General features: G+C 35.1%; 1 protein-coding gene and 3 non-coding genes across 4 annotated transcripts in view; 3 read left to right on the top strand and 1 right to left on the bottom strand.

Annotated features, from left to right (window-relative positions):
• Positions 1 to 21,349, top strand: part of LOC134652122 (collagen alpha-1(XVIII) chain-like) — a 202,925-nt gene that overhangs the window by 74,828 nt on the left and 106,748 nt on the right. The gene's annotated exons all lie outside the window — the stretch shown is intronic.
• On the top strand, positions 7,009 to 7,081 carry Trnan-guu (transfer RNA asparagine (anticodon GUU)). Its single transcript has one exon. It is a non-coding gene; the product is annotated as a tRNA-Asn (tRNA).
• Positions 7,294 to 7,366, top strand: Trnan-guu (transfer RNA asparagine (anticodon GUU)). Its single transcript has one exon. It is a non-coding gene; the product is annotated as a tRNA-Asn (tRNA).
• On the bottom strand, positions 7,914 to 7,986 carry Trnan-guu (transfer RNA asparagine (anticodon GUU)). The gene has a single exon. It is a non-coding gene; the product is annotated as a tRNA-Asn (tRNA).

Genomic DNA, 21,349 nt, shown 5'->3' with positions numbered 1-21,349 from the left:
ATGTAGTGATCAGCTGGTGCAGTATGTATCACGCAGGTTTGTGCCTGGTTCCCACTTACGCTACGCACAAACAGGTGATCTATGCATGAGCTACTTATGTAATTACCTTTCTTTTCAACCCGTGTATATTGCGTTATACCACATGCCAAACCTAGTTCACTCATTGTGTTTAAGTAGTAGTTACATATATTATTATTTAATTTTAAGTTAATATTAATGTCACCTGTATATAGCAAATCTGTTTTTTTATCGAGGCCGTCCAACAAAGTATGTAATTCCCGCACAAAACCAGTCTTGTCGGTGTACGGCGGTCTATATACTGAGCATATGTTTATTTTATGGTGGGGGTTCGTATGTAGGCAACCAACTATAGCTTCAAAGAAATGTGTCTGTGTTTGTTGTTGTTCGAAATAATATTTGTTATGCACATACAAGATTATACCCCCGCCCCTTCTTTTACATCTTAATTTGGAATACATAGTGTAATTTGTAATGTTATATAGGGAAATACAATCTTCACGAATATTTACCTCTGTTAATACTATAACATCAATACTGCGTTTACTGTTACTCGTTATATATTCAAGTTGTGCGAAGTTTAAAATTAAAGACCGTATGTTAACGTGGAGAAAAATAACTAAGTTTTGATGAGGTGTAAGTGAGTCAACGTACTCGTTCCAGGTATTGTAGTTACTTTCGTTAATAGGTAGGTCATCAGACATCAATCAGGTGTTGTATTGTTATTTCAGATAACTAGATTGAATAAAAACTTTAGAGTTGATAAATACTACCGTTAAGGAAAAATACTTAAAAAAGACATACCATAAGCGCTTCATCTTTTCACCTTAAGCAGTTTCTCGATATCTTGTTCAGATTTTACGGTCTGAATCCTGGCTTCGTCATTCTTTCTTACCAGTACGTTGCCTCCCTTACACCACACATATTTAAAAAGTTCGTCCTTTTTAAGCTCGCTTTTAGCTTTCCATAATAAAAATGCCGTAGCTGGAGTGAGGGCCTCGCGCAAAAAAATTCTCGTGTCCTCTGGATACCCTATGTCCTGGCCCGTGATGGTTTTGCCCTTCGCGGCTGTGATCCAGTTGTCACGCTGGCCCGGCTTCAAGGTTACGACGATGGACGAAGCGACTCGTTGCTGTGCAGCCGGAGCTCGACGTTCCTTTCTGTATGCACTTATGACGTCATCACAGTTTATTTCGATTGCTTGTGCGACTTTTTTCGCAATTTCTGTTGTGTTTTCATTTTCTTTCTTCTCTACTCCGCAAATTTCAATTTTACTGTCTAGCTGGTTTTGCTCAATATGATTTAGTTTCTGTTCCATGGAATTGTATTTAAGTTGAATATTTGTGTATTTGTTTTGCAGGTCCTTGTTCTGGTTTTCGACACTTTTCATCTTTGTTTCATAGTCATCGAGTTTTTTTTGATAATCATCAATTTTATCGGAGTAATAACTGAGGGTACGCTCAATTTCGTCTTTGATCGCGTTGCGAATGTCGCTTCGCAGCTGCCTCAGAAATTCCTCGCTACAGTTATCTTTGACCATGATGACTTGCTCGGTGTCCGTGTTGTCGTCATCCTCTGGATCGGGAAGGATTGCAGAAATCCGTTTGTTTCTATGCTGCGGATTGCAAGCTTTGCATTTCCATTCTACCGCCTCCGTGCCGCATAATGCGTTGAGCTGTTCGGTGGTTATTGGAATACACGAGGCGTGCAACCACTTTCCACACTTCCCACACTGCAATCCAGGTGCTTTCTTCGTGACGTTTTTGCCACATTTAGAGTTCGAACATTTAACCATTGTAGAAAACAAAAACCGTGTAGATATTTCACTCCGATTATTTATTGCTCGCGCGCAGGGAATGCTCGATGCGTACGCCGCGGATGCGCCGACCGAACTTGTGTAATAAGTTAGTAAATAACATTTATTTTACAACTCTACCTCATTATAATATACATAAATTACTTGTCTACTAAAAACACCTTTTAGTACTCTTAAGGACACTTAAGGTTATAACATAGAATCACTTAATATTAATTACGCCATAAACATAGCCCGTTACATTAAAAATATACCCCAGTTATTTAGCAGTTTCGCAAAACATTAAATAATAATAACCTGCTATTTTACTTACTTTAAATGGAATATTCCTTAGTGCAAGGCCTGAGTGGACGCTCGAAGCGGAGCGTTCAGCGGGGCATGTAGCGTGGCGTCGGGCTCACAAGTAATTTGCGCAGCGTGTACTAAGGCCGCTCTTATACGTTTGCATTTGCTTAACATGCACGCCGCACGCCCCGCCCCGCTGCACGCCCAACTCGAGCGTCCACTCAGGCCGCACACTTAAAGTCTATTTTTTTATTCGGTAGACTAAAATGACATTTCATAGTAAGAACATCATGTGTCATTTCATACTATGAAATGTCATTTTAGTCTACCGAATAAAAAAATAGACTTTAGGCCACCTTAGGCCTTTTTCCTTGGGACTATTTACTGGATACCCACTGCTGAAATATCGTTGAGTAATATTTACGAAGACGATAAAATATTTCACGCTTAAATATTTAGTTTTACTACCAAATTAGTAAAATAGAACAACCCGATTTTATCAAATTTTGCATAATGTTATATTTTTTGTTACCTATGTAGGCTACAAATAACAAAAGTTCCGTGAGACACAGATATATTAAATATATTAAAAACGACTTCGACTTAAAATACGCGAGTGACCCGTTTTTAATATATTTACTTAATATGCTACAAATAATATATATATATAAATAATGTATTAAGCTAAATCCTACATATTAATTTTAAAAATAACAGTTGCTAACCAGACATTACCCTTGTTGTCTTTAGGTTGTGCTCGACTAACAAGCTTGAAGCTATTTGTGGAGAACGAACTGTCATTTAAAGTTTACGTGAAGTATTTTGAGACCGAGTTTAATTAGTATGAATACTGAATTAAACTGATTAGTGTTCGGTAGTTCAGACAATTTCTTATTATTCGTTTTTCGATAAAAATATCGCAAATACATTTTATAGGTCTATCACATATCGTAGCAGGCGGTTGCGAAAGAAGTCGGTGATGTGATATTCTAAATAAAGATAGCAGAGTTATTGGGGTTAAAACAAGTTTATATTTAATAAAATACTTATTTAACACAATAGGTACGAATAAGTTACATGCAACCAGTCCATAGCGAATCATAATAACTTCTTACCAGCCAGCTGAGTTAAACTGTAGCCCTATATAGTAGTGTAAGTACAGTCAGCAGCAATGGTTGCTCAGCGTGCGAGGTGTTCAAAATTATCTTCACGCGCTCTTATTATTTTAACAATAAAGATCCTTTTGAACACCTCGCTCGCTTAGCAACTATTGCTGCTGACTGTATTTGTTGAAACAGCTACGAGGCTGAACCTATTAAAAGTTTTACAACAACGCATACTGTAAGCACTAAAAAGCCACCATGTCGAGTGTGAAAGCGTTTACGAGCTTTCACAATAAGCAAATCGCGTCATATGGTGATATTATTTGCATTTGCTTTGATGCTTTGGTGATATTATTCCACACATTATATATTACGTTTTTGTATATAATAAACTTCCCAACGTTGTCTCTACCTATGCATTTTTATTATTCTGTAATTTAAATTGTTTTCGAATACCAGATCTATACCAGTGGTGTTATCATTTTTTGGCTACGTTTATAAACTATCCTTCAGTTCACGTTTCTCTATAAACGTGCCACATTAAACTCTAAAATTTCAATGAAATCGTGCCAAGAAATAGGACACCGCGCGTCCACACCGACTGATTTATATCCAAGCTGGTGACACAAGACGTGTTTCATTCACACCGCTCTGCACAATTGACTTTTTGAACAGCAAACAAAGCAAAAAGCTCCGGAATCTTTTGAAAATCAACATTTATGAGATCGTAAGCGAAGGGGTTGGCCACAAATCTCTCTTGGAGTTTGCAATGTTGCCATTTCGCGCCGTCAAGAGGTGAGCCTTGCAAGCATCTTAGGGTAATCCGTTAAATTTATTTACGGACTTGAGATTTAAACAGTTTTAAGACGGTTTTATTTGAGAACTAAGTTTAACCAGCTTTGACTTGTATTCAAAATAGTATAAATTCTTGTTGTTGATATAAGTTTAATGCTAAACGGCACTGATTTAGTGATTTATTTCATTTATTTCAAAAACACTACAAATATCTTCCAAACACTGGCAATGGTTTGAAATCTTTCGTGTTAACATGTCAGACATAAAAGTCAAGTTTTATAAAACCCGCATGTTAATTGCATACTAGATTAGATGTAGTTGTTGTAAAGTACCTATGTTTTTCTTACTTGTTTTATACAAGGTCCACATTGTCATTACATAGTATTACAGAACTGTAATGGTAACCTTTTTCCAAACTATCTGCCCCGGTAGTTCTGTACGGCACCCCAACACATTTACTTGAATCAAAAATTTAAATTGGAATTCAAATAATGCCTGCCTCTTATTCTCAACTGACTGATTCTTCTGACTCAAAGATTCTGAGACAGTCGAATAGAGAATTCAGTTTTGAAGAAAACCTATTTACATCGCAACGAGCTTGGCTTGTTATGCTCTTTGAAGTATAAATTTATGATTTCATGCTTGCTTCTTTAAGAGAACGTGAGCGCAACACAGAATAGTGCATGTCATATTTTCTATTTATAAGCCAATGTGTGCAATCACGTTATTAAAGCTGTTTCAGTTTATAAAGATATTTTAGTACAGTGTGATTTTTATGTAAAATGCAGGTTTTGAGAGAATAATTTTACTTGAAGTACTTGTACGTAATTTGAAATGAAAAGTTTTAAAGTGACTTTAGTCCTAAGTCTAAAAGTTAAGTTTTGTGAATCAAAGTGTTTATAAGCAAAAAGGTCAGAAGATCAGATAAATAGTATGCATTATTTTGATAACACTCCACAACACAACGCAAGTGATTACTGATAAGTTCGTTCTAACAATAGTACTAGTGTGCTATCTTTCTCATCGTGTTGGGAAAGTCTTAATGAAGGCCAATTAGAGCAAGTTAAATTAAAGCTCATTGGCTCCTGTTAATTTAGCAGCCTAATTAAGAGGTGTCGGTTGAAACGTACAGTTCCATCAAGCTACGGAAGTTACAGTGGGAACTGTGGCGGGAAAGTTTTTAGGCGTTTGATTTGCGAAATCTGTACCACAAGCTTTAGTGTTATGGCATATGGGTTATTTCTGAGAAAGTACTAAAACATAAATTAACTACCCAATTGAGGTTTGTAAAATTTTATGAATAAGGGATTTAGACGTGTGTTCTTCCGTCTAAAAATGGCTGGCATGTAAAAACATGTCTTAATAACATCCATACGACTTTACGATATAAGTATTTAGTGATTACGATATATACTTGGTACTCTCACAAAGAAAATGCCCCAAAAGCAATTAACTGTCTGGCTTTCGATTACAATTATTCCATTGTGTCACGTGATATGCCATTGGTTTGGCTCGCAAAGGCATGAAAGAGGGTATTTTGTGTGTTCAATACCTAACGGACAACAAAGCGAGTGTGGCCTCGACACTTCATTATAATCCACTATCTAATCATAACAGTTATCTATCTATACTATTATATGAACTATTTTCAATAAAAAAAATCATAATAGTGTTTTGTTTTTAACTTGAATGAGTTTCCGGTTTCCTTAGTGGAAATTGTATTTACTTACGTAATTATATGCACTCTAGTCTATCCTTACAATTTTAAGTAGGTATGTGAAATACATAATTGAACTACTTATCTACCTATCTAAAACGAATCAATATTTATAAATAATTTTAAGGCAATACATTCATGAATCTGTAATTAAAAACTGATGACGTGAACAATCAATCTTCCTCGCGTTGTCCCGGCATTTTGCCACGGCTCATGGGAGCCTGGGGTCCGCTTGGCAACTAATCCCAGGAATTGGCGTGGGCACTAGTTTTTACGAAAGCGACTGCCATCTGACCTTCCAACCCAGAGGGTAAACTAGGCCCGTATTGGGATTAGTCCGGTTTCCTCACGATGTTTTCCTTCACCGAAAAGCGACTGGTAAATATCGAATGATATTTCGTACATAAGTTCCGAAAAACTCATTGGTACGAGCCGGGGTTTGAACCCACGACCTCCGGATTGCAAGTCGCACGCTCTTACCGCTAGGCCACCAGCGCTTTTTGACGTGAACAATCAATATGTAATCATTTAAAAGAAAAACAACCTGTTTGCTAAGAAAACAACAGAGTAATAATAATGTGCCGTATGAAATGAAATGTATGTTTACCGCACGTGAACCAACAAAACACTCGACGCAAAACAACTTCAGCAATATAGGATTGACATGATATTGTGCAGCGGTGCCTTTATTCGTCTCAATTATACAGAAATGTGTACAAAAAGTCTTGAATAAATTGTTTTAAGAAATCTACGTTAATAATATCACTTTACACTTTGATATTATTTTACTTACTGTACAGTCGCCATCAGTCGCCGAGGCGCTCACATATATCTGAACACGCCTGTATTGTCAAGGCGTTAGAGTGCGTGTTCAGATATTTTTGAGCACCTTGGCCGCTCCGATATATCTGATAGCGACTGTGCAGTCAAGAAATTTGATTCATGTAACGTTTCGTATTTTATCTCACTGACAATTAATAAGAAAGTTGCTCATACTATTGCTACTGTGACAGGGTACGAAACATTACAGAAATCAAATTCCCTGACCATACCTACTCTATAGTGTTTATGTTAATGTTATTGTCTACGTGGGAGGTGTTTAGTCCTGATAGATATTTAAATGTGAAAAACCAACTGATAAATAGACAAGAGGAGCCAACTGTATCAATAATAAATAATAATATATATTTTGGATATTCAAGTCAAGTTATTCTTCTAAACATTTTTTTAATGCATATGCGATACCTATTGTCAATTTCGGTGACTACCACAACGCCTCCGTGGCGCAATGGTTAGCGCGTTCGGCTGTTAACCGAAAGGTTGGTGGTTCGAGCCCACCCGGGGGCGAATATTTTGACTTCGTATTATTAAGGCCTCAACTTAATTAAGGACTTAACTTAGGTACTCATATTTGAATTAATTACATAAATGATAGATGACGTATTCGAAGAAATAATACATTGAACTATCGCAAGTGTAGTTAGGTTAATTAAGATGTGTTTTTTATTTTTTATTTATTCACGTAACGTAACTTAGCTGGTTTTAGCAACTCATACAGAGCCTCCGTGGCGCAATGGTTAGCGCGTTCGGTTGTTAACCGAAAGGTTGGTGGTTCGAGCCCAGCCGGGGGCAATAATTTTGTCTTCGTTTATTTGAATTAATTAAAGTTTGACAGATTATTCGCAGAAATAATGAAGTTTAACTATGATAGGTATAATAATATCTTGGTTCATCATGATTATGATGATTTTTAATTTATATTTACGTACCAGGTTGCGTTACACAGCTGGTTTCAATAACTCATACAACGCCTCCGTGGCGCAATGGTTAGCGCGTTCGGCTGTTAACGGAAAGGTTGGTGGTTCGAGGTTATACCACCTTGTATACTGGATAGTGGATACTCGATGTATTATAATTTGTGTTTTGTTTTTACACACAGACTCAAAGATTAAACTATACCTATAAAACCTAATTTGCTAACCATTGCGCCACGGAGGCGTTGAACAATTTACTGGAACCAGCTGTTCTCTGTAAGCAACGTACATATTAAAAAAAAAACATCTCAATCAACCTACACACCTGTCCATATACATGGCCTTTATTACTGCGATGTAATTTTTTTTTACTTTTACATTATTCATTCATATTAGGTAATTCCAGAAAAATAACATAAAATAATCGCCCCCGGGTGGGCTCGAACCACCAACCTTTCGGTTAACAGCCGAACGCGCTAACCATTGCGCCACGGAGGCGGCAGGTTGCCGAACGAATTTCACTAGTGCTTCAAATCGCTCAAAAATATTGCAGAGATAAAATCGGTACAAACGTTCTAATTTTAGCACTCACTATCAATAAGTTTAATTATATCGGATCTGGCTGACCTTTGGCAAGGGGGTCGGTATTATTTTTATATTTTACAAAGCTTTTGTTCCGAGTTCCAATTTAATACCTACCAATCGATTAAATCGTTAATAAGCTGCGGGTTTTCAAAAAGTGTACGAGTACCATTTACTTTTATGTATTTACAACTTTTGGGTTATATCGACTTAGAATCATGAGGACTATCGAATATAAAAAAAGTATCCCAAGTTTACCATACAAAAACTTAGACTCCATTTTGTGACAATCCATACAAAATGTATATGAAAACATTGTCAGTTTTTTTAATTAATAGTCCTCGGGGTTATTATTGTTAAAAGCTCTAAGTTGTATCCAATTACTTCGTTTACTTTATGTAAACTTAACCTTCTTTAACCGTGTTAAATCAAATATTTGTTTACACAGTTATATTAGTATTGATTATCAGATAAAATTATAATCTTATCGGAAATTTGTGTAACTGGTTGTGGCCGATAACGATATAAATATAAAACCCAGAAATATACAAAAGTTATTGTTTAAGATATTAGATATAAAAGTAAATTTCTTTCTAAGGAATTACTAACTAATCTATAAACCTCGCTTAGCTAATTTTCAAAAGCAACAAAAAATTCTAGCAAATACAATCTTGGAAAACTACTCTTCCTCACTTCATATTTCCTTATGCAATACAATCCATAAAGAAAACATTACGAAACACTACATAACAGTATCAAGCAAACCTCTCCTCATTTCATATTCCGAGAAACACAAAACACATTTTACTACAAAATAGTTCTCTCTGGAGAATTCAAGAACACTGTGCATTTTCTTTCAGTGAAACCTAACGCACGCCGAAACCCAGGGGAGCTAGGGGAGTTTTGTGAGCTCTAGCGACAGGTACTGAATACTACGCATGCATTAGTACGGCTACCATCAGTTTGTCACTGACATAAACGTCGTCGAGAACGTAATTTACTTTCTATACATCTCGCTCGTGCTCGCATATTAGTGCAAACGAGATATATAGAAAGTAAATTACGTTCTCGATAGCGTAAATGTCAGTTTCGACACTGTCACTGACTCATGGTACGAATGTAGGGCTCGTTTAGACGGCGCCCGAACTCGTATGCGTTTTTAGTTACACTGCGCACCATTGAGGTGACATCAATTCAGCCGACCGATCAAATGACGCAATGTATTGAAACACTAAGTTCTCGCACCGTCTAAATGAGCCCTTATACTCGCAAGCATCATTAGTTTTCTTATCCCAAATATTTATTTTATATGCGCTGTAGGTATTCAGTGCATTTTTGTCTTGATAATTAAATATCTCATCAAATTAACTTCTACAAATCAAACTTAACATAAAATTGGAATTTACATTATTATTCATCTAAAAATTTACCATTAATAGAAAATTGGGGTAGTTAAATATCTTATCAAATTAATTTCTAGTTAACTAAAGTTAACATTTATTTTCTTAAATTTCGTACTTAATAGCCATCGTGCCATCTCTTGCACGAACTAGTGTCATAATCATTAAACATGACACAGCGTTCACTATTCAGTATCACTGCCTCAGCCGTTGCTACATCAAGCTGATTAGACGTGCCCTGTTGGCCTTTGTTGTCATAATTACCTTTATTAGTTTAAAGCACCGCAGCGAATATCTAAATACATACATATGATTAATAATTTTAAAGATAACATAATCGATATTTAGTGGTGCAATTATTTGGCACGCCTAAAAATCCTTGACAAAGTAATCATCATATCCTTTTCTCCTTCGAATCAACACTAATAATTTACTTATGTATGTATTTTGTATCATTTTTTTCCTTGGCTTTAATGATAGGAAGTCACGATAAGGTTAGAGTCAAAAGTGAAGCTTTTATATTTAGCAACAGCTTTAATTAGGCCTCTGGATTATCTTTATCAGGATATAAAGAAGGCAGAAGAGAATTCCACCCCTAAACAGATATATTAAAAAAACACGCAACATTTTTTTGGTACGAGTGAATTTCGATGCATTTTGGCAAAGTTTTCGAATACTCTGATATCTAGGTTGATTGAAATAGTAACAACAATAGAATACTCCTTACCATATTTGCTACAAAGGAAATTTGATTTAGAGCGTTTCTATAACAAGCCCGAGTGCTTCTCTTTGTATCGTTCAACATCAAATTTTCTGTGACAACTTCACATCTCGCATGCGTGTGTATTAGAAATTTGAACTTTATGTAGTCGGGATAAGATAATAATAAATCTACGCTTCAATCAGATACGGGTTTGCGGAACTAAACGTTATTGTATAGTGGAAATAGGCTCTGAAAAAAAAACGTTCACTAAAAGGCGTCTCAATTTGTATTGCTTTTTATCAAACGCATGGGTTGTTTGAAGTTGTTACAATTTCATGATCAACTAGTACAGTAATTTAGGAGCAAATTAAATTTTCAATACGTCCCCTCTATGTAAATTAATATGAAAATTATATCTTAATCCTGAGTTTTTAGTTACCATTACCACATTACGAATATTTTCTATTTCTCGATTTTAGTACTTACTATATTAACCGATTATTCTGGTTATTTAGCTTCTATGATAGATATTTTCTACAAGCGACTTTTATACAGTGTGGAAAGATAAGTCGGGCCCTGGAGGGAAACTACCTTAAATCCTTAAGCTGGCTCATTTTACTTAAAGGAGACATTCCTTTATTTTTAAAAAGAAACAAAACTGCATTCAAAGATTTTCAAAATCTCGCTTGCCTCGCCCGGGACTCGAACCAACTAAAGTTTAAAAAAACAAACACTCCCTATTTTATTATACTAATTGATAGTATTATTATTCAGGATAAAATTTCTCTAACAAACATTTGGTCTTAAAAATAAAAATGATCGTTAAATCTAACATTAACCTTATTTTACTATTAATTTGTGTTGTGAATTAAATAATATATACCTACAAGATGATTCAGGAGACGTGAATAGGATCATCCTTATGGATTTAGTAAATTATAAGCTAGAATTAGTGTTAAAAAGAGATTTCTATATTCAAATTCAAACAAAAGCAATCTGGCAGTAAATCTTGATTACATCGCGCTTATTCATAAACCTAAATGCGTTCACCAATTAGCTCACAGCTGCTGTTAATTTGTCTGAAATTCGCATGCACTGCGGAGTGCAGCTTAAGGGGAATGTATTACAAAATTTGCATATAAGACTCATTCGACGTAACAAATACTGCACTTGTACGGGGTAAAATTTAACAAGTGATCAGAAATAACAAAATCAGATGGCTTACAAATTTAAGGAATATTTTTTTAATAATAAATAAGATAGAAGGACAAGTCCAGCAAGTACCTAGACTTAGCTCACCAGATAACCGCCATGTGGGATGTTGATCATTGTTCCTATAGTCATGTCAGCGAACGGTCTCATAGCGAAGAGTCTCGAACAACATCTAGAGACTCTCGCTGGGTGGTTGGATCAAGGGTCAGATGCAGAAGGCGGTAATTTTGAACACGGTGCGTATAGTACGTCGGTTCCTCACTCTGCGGCCCTGACCACCGGCAGCTCCCTGCCCCGCTGCCGGCGGCATTCTAGGATAGGTTTTTTGTAATGTGTGTGTTTTTATATGGTTTTGTATACTTTTGCAATGTTTTGTAAGTGTTTTGGTATTGTACTTTTATACTCACATTGTAAAACCCTAACCTAAGACCCAAATGAAATAAGATGTAAAATTTGGTTAGGTATACCTATTATAAGTGTTATGTCACGGAAAGTGTAAATAAAGTATTACGGCGTTATTCATAATCGCGCTACAATCCACAATTAGCTATTATTAGTTTGTCTTAATCTGTCATTTTGACATGTATTTGTAAGATAGGGATAAAACATAAATTAACTAGTCGAGGCTTGTAATATTTCAGTAATAAGGGGGTTAGATTGGGCAATAGCCATTATTCATATTAATCGTAAAATATTTAAAATAGTTTTTATTGCAAATATATTAAAATCATTCCGTTTGCCTTGTTATAACAATTGGTAAAAGAGTCTACAAAATAATTTGTGATCTCACCCTGGTTTCGAAATTGGGTTCCAAAATATTTGGAACAAAAAAACACAAGTAAATTTAAAAAATTTGATGATTTCAACATACAATATTGATATGAGCAGTACTAGTACGACTACGAGCAAATTAAATACTAAGTTAATTACGTGTGAAATATGATATGGCCCTTAAAACGCTGTGAAGCGCCTATTAATTAACTTTTAAATGAACAGAGAAAATTACAAATTTATCTTATTAATAACCAGCTATGGCACGATGAACTCGCCTGACATTTTGCATACGCAATTCACTTTTAACTTATCTCATGTTTCATGCGAAAATATCATTTGAAATCGTATTAGCAAAAAAAAGTTTTCTTGAATTACCGACTTATTCTATAAATTATTGTTCTACTTTAATGATTTAAAAAATACATTTATGTGGACAAATTAAGTCTTTATTAACCCATGATTATGAACAAACATTTGGAAATCATTCAAACATGTTGATCATGAAAATCATTTAATTCAAATGATGATAATATGTAGAGTTCTCTCTAGACTGTTGTGAATTTATCCTCTTTAGTTGTTTACGACAAAGTAATTTTAGAGAATTCATTAAAGATAACGACTTCTAGAGCCAAAAATCAGAGCAGCATACATACATATATGATTTTATATGCTTGGGAGTGACTCTTAAGCGACTTAGATTAGAAAGTTTAATTTTCTTTAATACCAATAATAATAGGGTCTCAAACTAACACCATTTTCAGTACTTTATATTCTGGTGAACCCACGCCTTAAAACTAAGCGAACACACCCCTTTAACCGCCACAGCTATAAGCATCTGCTCGTTTTGCCAATCAACAACTGAACATTGTTCTTGACTGGATATTTTTCACTGCGCCAATTTGTTTAGTCGCTACAATGACGTCTTTCATTGCTTTTATCCATCTCAAAGACCTTTATCCCGATTGCTGTTTGAAAAAATAAAGCAAAGCTGTGTCAGTGAAGAATATGCTTAGACGTCTTTATTATTGCTGCTTTGTGACGATATTTTTTCGGAATAACGAGCATAACAATTTAATAAATTGACGCTAAATGAAACCTTATCGTTTGATATATTGTGCATAGATATTTAGGTTTAGTTGTATTTTCGATTGTGATCAATTGATGATGCACGAAAATGTTAAACGTTTAAAATTAAAATATGTTTGAGGCGATCATACCAAATTGCTAGTGAAATATACCTAAATATATACGTTTAATTAAAAAGGTAAATGCATGTCGCGGTAACTTGACGACAACGCACGGCATGGCGAAAACAACTTTCCCTGGGGGGAAATGTACAATACAATTAAGTAGGTACCTATCTATACATTCGACAAATTTATAACTACTGTAGGCCGAATGGTGGCGTTAATATTATCATAATAATATTTGGCTCTGAAGTTCAAAGTCAAACCCATAAATGTACATATTTATTTACATTTCCGCCTCTATACCTCCCCAAAGGGCCATCCTCCAACTATCGCTTTGTTAATTTAATTCAAAAATTGGGGTTCATTATGTGACAATAAAATGAAATTCTCTGTTTGTATTTCAAAGGTACTGTCACGTATGTGGCTTAATAAGCGAGCCTCGTTAGAATTTATGGTTCCTACGAACGGCCCGAAAATTAGGCACAATTTCGTTCACCTGACCCAATGTTTACAAAGACAACAGCCCTGAATTAAACCAATGTTGATGGATCCCCGAGCCCCTGCTCACATATTTGTGACAAGTGTATTTCAATGAACATCTAGGGGTCGTCTTTAATTGGTTCATGTTATAATAGGACGTCACGGGCATAATAATACGTCTGGTGTTCTGTACATGACAAAGGTACAATTAGTTAGCGTTTGGCGTGTTTACCGTTAGACAAAGTATATAGGTAACACGCTGTTTAGGTGATTGTGGGTCCAATCAGCAGCAAAAGGTTCACTAAGGGCGTAGGAACAAACATCAAAAGGTACCACTTTCATTTATATGTGAATTTGAAAATGGCCATGGGAGTGTTAGATCAAAATATATCCAGTTGCATTTATTTAACGAATATGTTATAACTTATAACGCTCGTATCAGATTACAAATTTTATCAGAAAACTTCGTGCTTTAAGATAAATAGCAAAATTGATGACGTGGGTGTCAAGTTTCACGATTTCACTCAATTCTAGAAACACGAGCTAAGAAGATACTTACGGCCATATTCGAACTTTAAGATACGTCAAATACTAGAGATTGAAACGATATGGAATGGATATGTCAGTATCAAACAAGTGTCAAAAGTGACCAGTTTGTTTGAAGAAACGTCACTTTTGACACTTGTTTGAAACTGACATATCCAATCCATATCGTTTCAATCTCTAGTATTTGACGTATCTTAAAGTTCGAATATAGCCGTTAGATGTTTTGGCTTTAGAATTTGATTTACAGGTATTTATTATTAAGTAAAACTTAAGTAACTTTTTTGTACTTTAATTTAACGGAAGTTTTCAATTTAATGGATGGAGTTATTATTATAACTTGTCATTTGATACTATGAGTCTCAATTATTATTCCCTCTTGTCTTCTTTTTACGTAAATAATTTCAAATTTCAACGCTAAAATAATACACACAAGGCTAAAATAAATAAGGCGCATTAAAATAAAACCGGCCAAGTGCGAGTCGGACTCGCGCACGGAGGGTTCCGCACCATCAACAAAAAATAGAGCAAAACAAGCAAAAAAACGGTCACCCATCCAAGTACTGACCCCGCCCGACGTTGCTTAACTTCGGTCAAAAATCACGTTTGTTGTATGGGAGCCCCACTTAAATCTTTATTTTATTCTGTTTTTAGTATTTGTTGTTATAGCGGCAACAGAAATACATCATCTGTGAAACTTTCAACTGTCTAGCTATCACGGTTCGTGAGATACAGCCTGGTGACAGACGGACGGACGGACGGACGGACGAACAGCGGAGTCTTAGTAATAGGGTCCCGTTTTTACCCTTTGGGTACGGAACCCTAAAAATATGAATAAAGATGAATCTAATGAAGCTATAAAAGAACTAAAGTATGGAACGGTATTTAATTATGCACGGGGGTCCTTAAATCTCAAGGACGTAATAAAAATATTAAGTACCTACTCCAAAGTTGCGGGCTTTATAAATACCTACGGGTATCTCATGATATAATTTAAGTAGACACTTTCCTGAATTTAGCTCGATCCCCGGGGAAAGCGGAAGAAATGTGGAGATTTTTGGAATGGAATCCGCCTTTGTACTCAAGGGGTTTACGTCGCTGTAGGACCTCTTAATAACTTTGTATATTAATTTGCACGTGGTTTACCCTGTTTATTAACTTGAAGCAGCCAAAGTTAAACAGCAACGATTGTGCAAAACTCGACGACATTATATAAAATTCTTCAGGATCTTTATTATGTCAATGATTTTTAGACTAGCGTTTAAGAAACTGATTTAATAAATAAAGTTATTTTAATTTTAATAAGCCGCCGACGAAATGAGCTTTGATGTTCTTTAATTTTATTTATTTAATTTTTTATTACACTTCATCATCATCCTCGCGTTGTCCCGGCATTTTGCCACGGCTCATGGGAGCCTGGGGCCTGCTTGGCAACTAATCCCAGGAATTGGCGGGGCACTAGTTTTTACGAAAGCGACTGCCATCTGACCTTCCAACATAGAGGGTAAACTAGGCCCTTATTGGGATTAATCCGGTTTCCTGACGATGTTTTCCGTACCGAAAAGCAACTGGTAAATATCAAATGATATTTCGTATATAAGTTCCGAAAAACTCATTGGTACGAGCCGGGGTTTGAACCCGCGACATCCGGATTGCAAGTCGCACGCAGTCCCCATGCATCATGCTATTCTTCAAGCCTGGATTTTGATCGATTTTAATGTGGGCACATATATAGCTCTGTAGGTATACCACGTCTAGCAAAGTGCTTATATGAAAGTTTTGTTCCAGGAACGATCAATTTATTTGTTCCTACTCGCTCGTTTACTGATCGCTAGAAACAATAACCGTTGCAATCGATGATTGGTTCCTAGTAATCCTAGTAATAATTATTTATATGTCATTGCACAAGAAATGGTCCTTTGTTAGACGGAATAAAATGTATTCCTATTATTTGACTTGAGACTGATTCACTGTGTATGTCACGACTTCCGGAGTTCAATTCTCGTATTTTAAGCCCTCTGTTTGCCCTTTTCAATCTGCTAACAATACTAAAGGGTTTGCAAATGCGTCCCAATCAGTTCCCACTAACACGAACTCGGTCTGAACAGAAATAAAGCAGCTCATTTGCGACCTGCTTCGTTGGTAATCACTTACCGCTAACGAGCTGCTAACAACTAGGTACAGATTATGCTTGCATTTTAGCAGCTGACGTGCGTTGATCAGAAATAGTCTTTATTCTTAAGGCGGTACGAGCGATAGATATTTTGTCGGAAATTAACACGGCAGTTATAGAGTCGCTTGCGAAGACTCCACATTTTAAGCATTATGATTTTGTGGACTTAACAGCTTGGCTGAAATGTAGATCAGACGTCAAATCAAAATAAAATCAAATCTCAAATGTAGATTTGAATTATATTACTAATAGTGACATTCATAGTCCGGTAATGACATTGCAAAACCTCCCCACACACTTGTCAATATTCCACATCATTAGTAGAAAGTTTCTACTAGAAACGGGGTGTTGAAGCATACTAAAGTGATCTGTGTGGCTTTTGAAGTTGCGTATAATCAGAAAGGACACGCGTGTAAAGGGCTACTTTGAATAAGTCGTGTTCTTCAATTGTTTTATCTTAAAATGTATGAAGACCTACCGCGGCGGCGGGTACAATTGTGAATTGTTTGAAACAAGCAATTGTTTGAAACTTTTTAAGCTACCATTATTATGGTACGAATTTACCCAACCGACATTGACATAGCTTTGATTGTTCATTAAATGAACAATAATAATAAAATAATATTTTTTATTATTTTCTTCAACATATTTTATTAAACTTGTGGTTGCTTAATAAATATTTAAATTATTATATAAATTTGATACCTGATTCCAAATAACCGGTTTCCATATCACAACCTGGAAATACTGCTAAAGGCTATTAAATGATTAATTGGTCATACATTTAGTGTTAAATAACAATTAACCAGAGTTTTAATAATGGCCGTTAAAATTATTCTATAATAATTTATCCTCTTTGAATTGGAAAAGGCCGCTGTACTGTTATATTCATCGCTCAATAACCACAAGCGAGTATTAGCCACAATTACCAGTATAAACGTGATCATCAATCATGAAGAGTTGATACGGACCACAAGCTCATATTTATACTGGTGTATCAGGCAAATATTCGCATGTAATTGGTTAGCGATGAGACTAACTAGGGCTGTTTTCAAACAAACCGGTAATGTTTGTAAATATGGGCCCTCAAAACGCGTCTATACCGCAAAATGTTATGCTAATTCAATTCACTGTTATTGTTTGGACTGTGTCAATGGAAATAATGAGCCGCTATTTAAATAAGGTTTTGTGGCTATTTTATACGACAATAATTGTAAATAGTAGCAACAATAATACAACAAGCAACAATTGTACAATAAATGTACAACAATAATTGTAGTAGTGAGTTTACCTGTAATACATTTTATTGTAAATTTATTTAAGCAAATTATATGATACAAATAGTGACAATTTAAGGTGCAGTAGGTTCAGCCAGCAGAGATGTTGAATAACCGCAGTGCTTTTTTTAGATCACAATACAGATGCCAAAAAAAATTAGCGATCTTGAGACTTATTTCTAGTAACTTAATCGATTTAAAAACTGATTTCTTGGCTTTCGCTCGAGGAAAATAAACCACGAACATAGGTCTTAAATGTTCCTTAAAAATTTGTATAAATTTCAGCTAAAAGGTAAATTTGAAAATTGCATCTAAAAATGCCCAAATTTATTTTTGATAGAATACATCGATTACTTTTTTGTGTATACTTACAATTAAATACAAACATATGTATTTCCAAAATATGAGAAGCGCTTCAATGGTTAATCGTTGTGATACGTTAGGTAAGGTGAATAATATTTAATATGGCACAACCTGACAGAATAATCAAGTTAAGTATGTTCATATTATGTACATTATTATAATATGACACAGTATGCAAATAATCAATTCGTCACAGGAAAAAATAAAAAAGAAGACGTACAGGCAGCTTTGTATAATTTTCAAGATATCAATCATCGAGAATGTCGAATCATGTACTTTGTATTCATAATACTTTGACAGCCGCTTTCATAACGAAAACAATGCAAGTCTAAATCAATACACCCATTGAACAATGCCACCTGGGAGTTTTTCTCGTTTTTGACCACAGACATATATCTTAACAGAGTCCCATTGACCGCAGATTACTATACAGTAATCTAATACATACGTATATAGAGAGAAAACATTGTTTTACGACCCCTTATATACATAATTATATTGTTTGTCGTCTCGCAGATCTTGATAGAGATGGAGATATACGACAGAGTGCCAGGGATTGCCCAGCATCTTCTGTATTTGTGGCAGACGCCTTAACCACTAGACCACACGAGACATGTCACACGGCGGCATAGGTCCGATTGGATCAACATACAAAAGTACGGAAAGTGATCTGCAGGATATGATAATCGACACAAAAGTTTGTTGCGTTATTGTTCTACGAAGGTAAATATCTGTGGTTTAATATCGTCTTTTAACCATTCGTATGCATGTATGAAAGTGTGTCATGCATAAAAATAAGCACGGACTTTATACAGTGAAACATTTATTTTGAATTTTTCCTTAAAAGAATTTGTAATTATATATTTAGGAAGAAATGCTTAAAAGGCAGTTCGTAAACAATGCTGTCACGTGAAATTATTTTATACCTACACTAACTTGTTACAGCCACAAAAAAGAAATCAACGCAGGGTTTTGTTAAGTAATGAAACTTCAAAAAAATCAATTCAATTTTAAAACCTTATTTATCAAAGTGTACTACTGATACAATTAACATATTTTTCACCTCAGCAACTCGAACAAGGGTACTTTGCTACTTAAAAACAGTGAGCAAAATCGCATTTTGCTCACTGAGAGACAAATTGAGCAAAATGCGATTTTGTTCACTCAGTGAGCAAAATGCGATTTTTCTCATTGTTTTTAAGTAGCAAAGTACCCTTGTTCGAGCTGCTGAGGTGGAAACTTAATTGTTGGTATATCTTAAGAAAACATGAGTGAATAGAGGTAAGTGATGAAGAAGGAATACATTTTTCGGGTTCTCTAGGTAATATGTTCTCAATGCTGAGGTGAAAAGTTTTGTGAACTACACGAGATCAAAGTTATTTACATCTCGTGCGCTTTTGAGTCCCTTACTACGCTCAAGATTCTAAATTAGATTCACGAGCGTAGCGAGTGAATCTAGTATAGAATCTTTCGCTTGCACGAGACTCAAAATAAGCACTCGAAGAAATATCAAACTTTGATCTCTTGTTGTACATTTTACACTATTTATTATTCTCAGTTTTATCCATCAATAAGATATTGAAATGTATTCCATATTCCATTATGCCATTTGTCATGTATTCGTCATTCGATGAATAATGAATTGATTAAAATACGACGCTGTTCCTCAATTATATCGTGATTAATGAGTCGAAGTAATTGAATTATCACGCGATAATTTCGAATGATAAATATCGTAGGTATTTCAATGATATGCAGTTAAGATAATACCTATAGGTACTAAGATGAAAATAAAGTCAACTGCACGAATATAAACATATGTATATGTAATTATGTATGATGTCACAACAGTGCCTTAGAGAAAATACAGTTCCTGTTAGCAGCAAAGTTAGACGTCCCGTTACCTCCTGGATAATTGTTTCTTACATGCATACATTACATTGTTATTTTCTAACACTGTGCCCTGGTTTTGCCCTTAGTTCATTTTATTTTAAAATGTATGACAGTTTGTACACTCTAGTTACTCATATAATGAAATAAGAATTGAGACGCCGTTTGCAACACAATTAAATTATATTATACTTAAACAAGTATACATGTTAATAGGATAAAAAATATTGCAAAAAATTTAAGTTTTATTATGTTGTTTTTTTTTTTAAATTACAAACATCATTTGGCTTTGTAATAGTATGCTAGCTATGCTTAGTAAATAAATCTACAATAACCTATCTTCGCTACCAATCCACAAAACGCCTTATAATTCCAAAATCAAAATGTTGAATCCGTCCATGAATCCCACGATATTATTTATAGCGGAATTATAATTATCATCACTACACCTTATAAAACAACGCGCCTCGCCGCGTCTGTCTGTTCGTGTGTTTGTATGTTCGCGATAAACTCAAAAACTACTGAACGGATTTTAATGAGGTTTTCACCTATCGATGAAGTGATTCTTGAGGAAGGTTTAAGTTATACTAGTAAAGCCGAAGTTATGTACAATGAACTGCAACGTTGATAAGGGGTTTGATAACTATTAACTGTTTATAAGTGCATCTGTTTTAACGACAGACCTTAAGTTATACGTAATCAAAAACTCCTTTGCTGAATAATTAAACTCGTAGTTTCGAACAGACAGAACGTTTCACGTCAAACAAGAGCTTTTAATCAATACCGGCATAAAATTCGAAATACACCGGGAAACCGTTTACGCAGTAAATAAAGACGACACAGTATTATCAACTCTAATAACGTTTTGTATGTTTTTTTAATGTCATTAACAGTGTGATTTTTGATGCTATTCCTCGGTAAACTGGCAAACGAAAGTGACTCTCATTTTTTACCTGTGTATCTATTTTATTTTTACATAAGATTTTCCAATTCTCGGTTCGACGATGGCATTCCCTCAATTGGGCAGAGTGTCCGAAATGCGCTTCCGTTGCCGCATTGATTGACCTTAAAGGCTTCATGCTCAAGTTCACTCCAGGTCTTCCCTATAGCCTCCACTTCTATTTATCTCTTCATACTTTTGATATTACAAGTAAGAAAAATACTGGCGCTGAAAACACCCAGTATAATAAGTATAAAGGTTGCTCAGATAGTATTTTTTACAAAAGGTTGACTATTAAGCATACTGTAAAAAAGTATCCACCGTTCTGCTCTCA

This window comes from Cydia amplana, chromosome 11 (assembly GCF_948474715.1).
Source record: "Cydia amplana chromosome 11, ilCydAmpl1.1, whole genome shotgun sequence".
Classification (NCBI taxonomy): domain Eukaryota; kingdom Metazoa; phylum Arthropoda; class Insecta; order Lepidoptera; family Tortricidae; genus Cydia; species Cydia amplana.
This window is presented reverse-complemented; position numbering and strand designations above follow the sequence as displayed.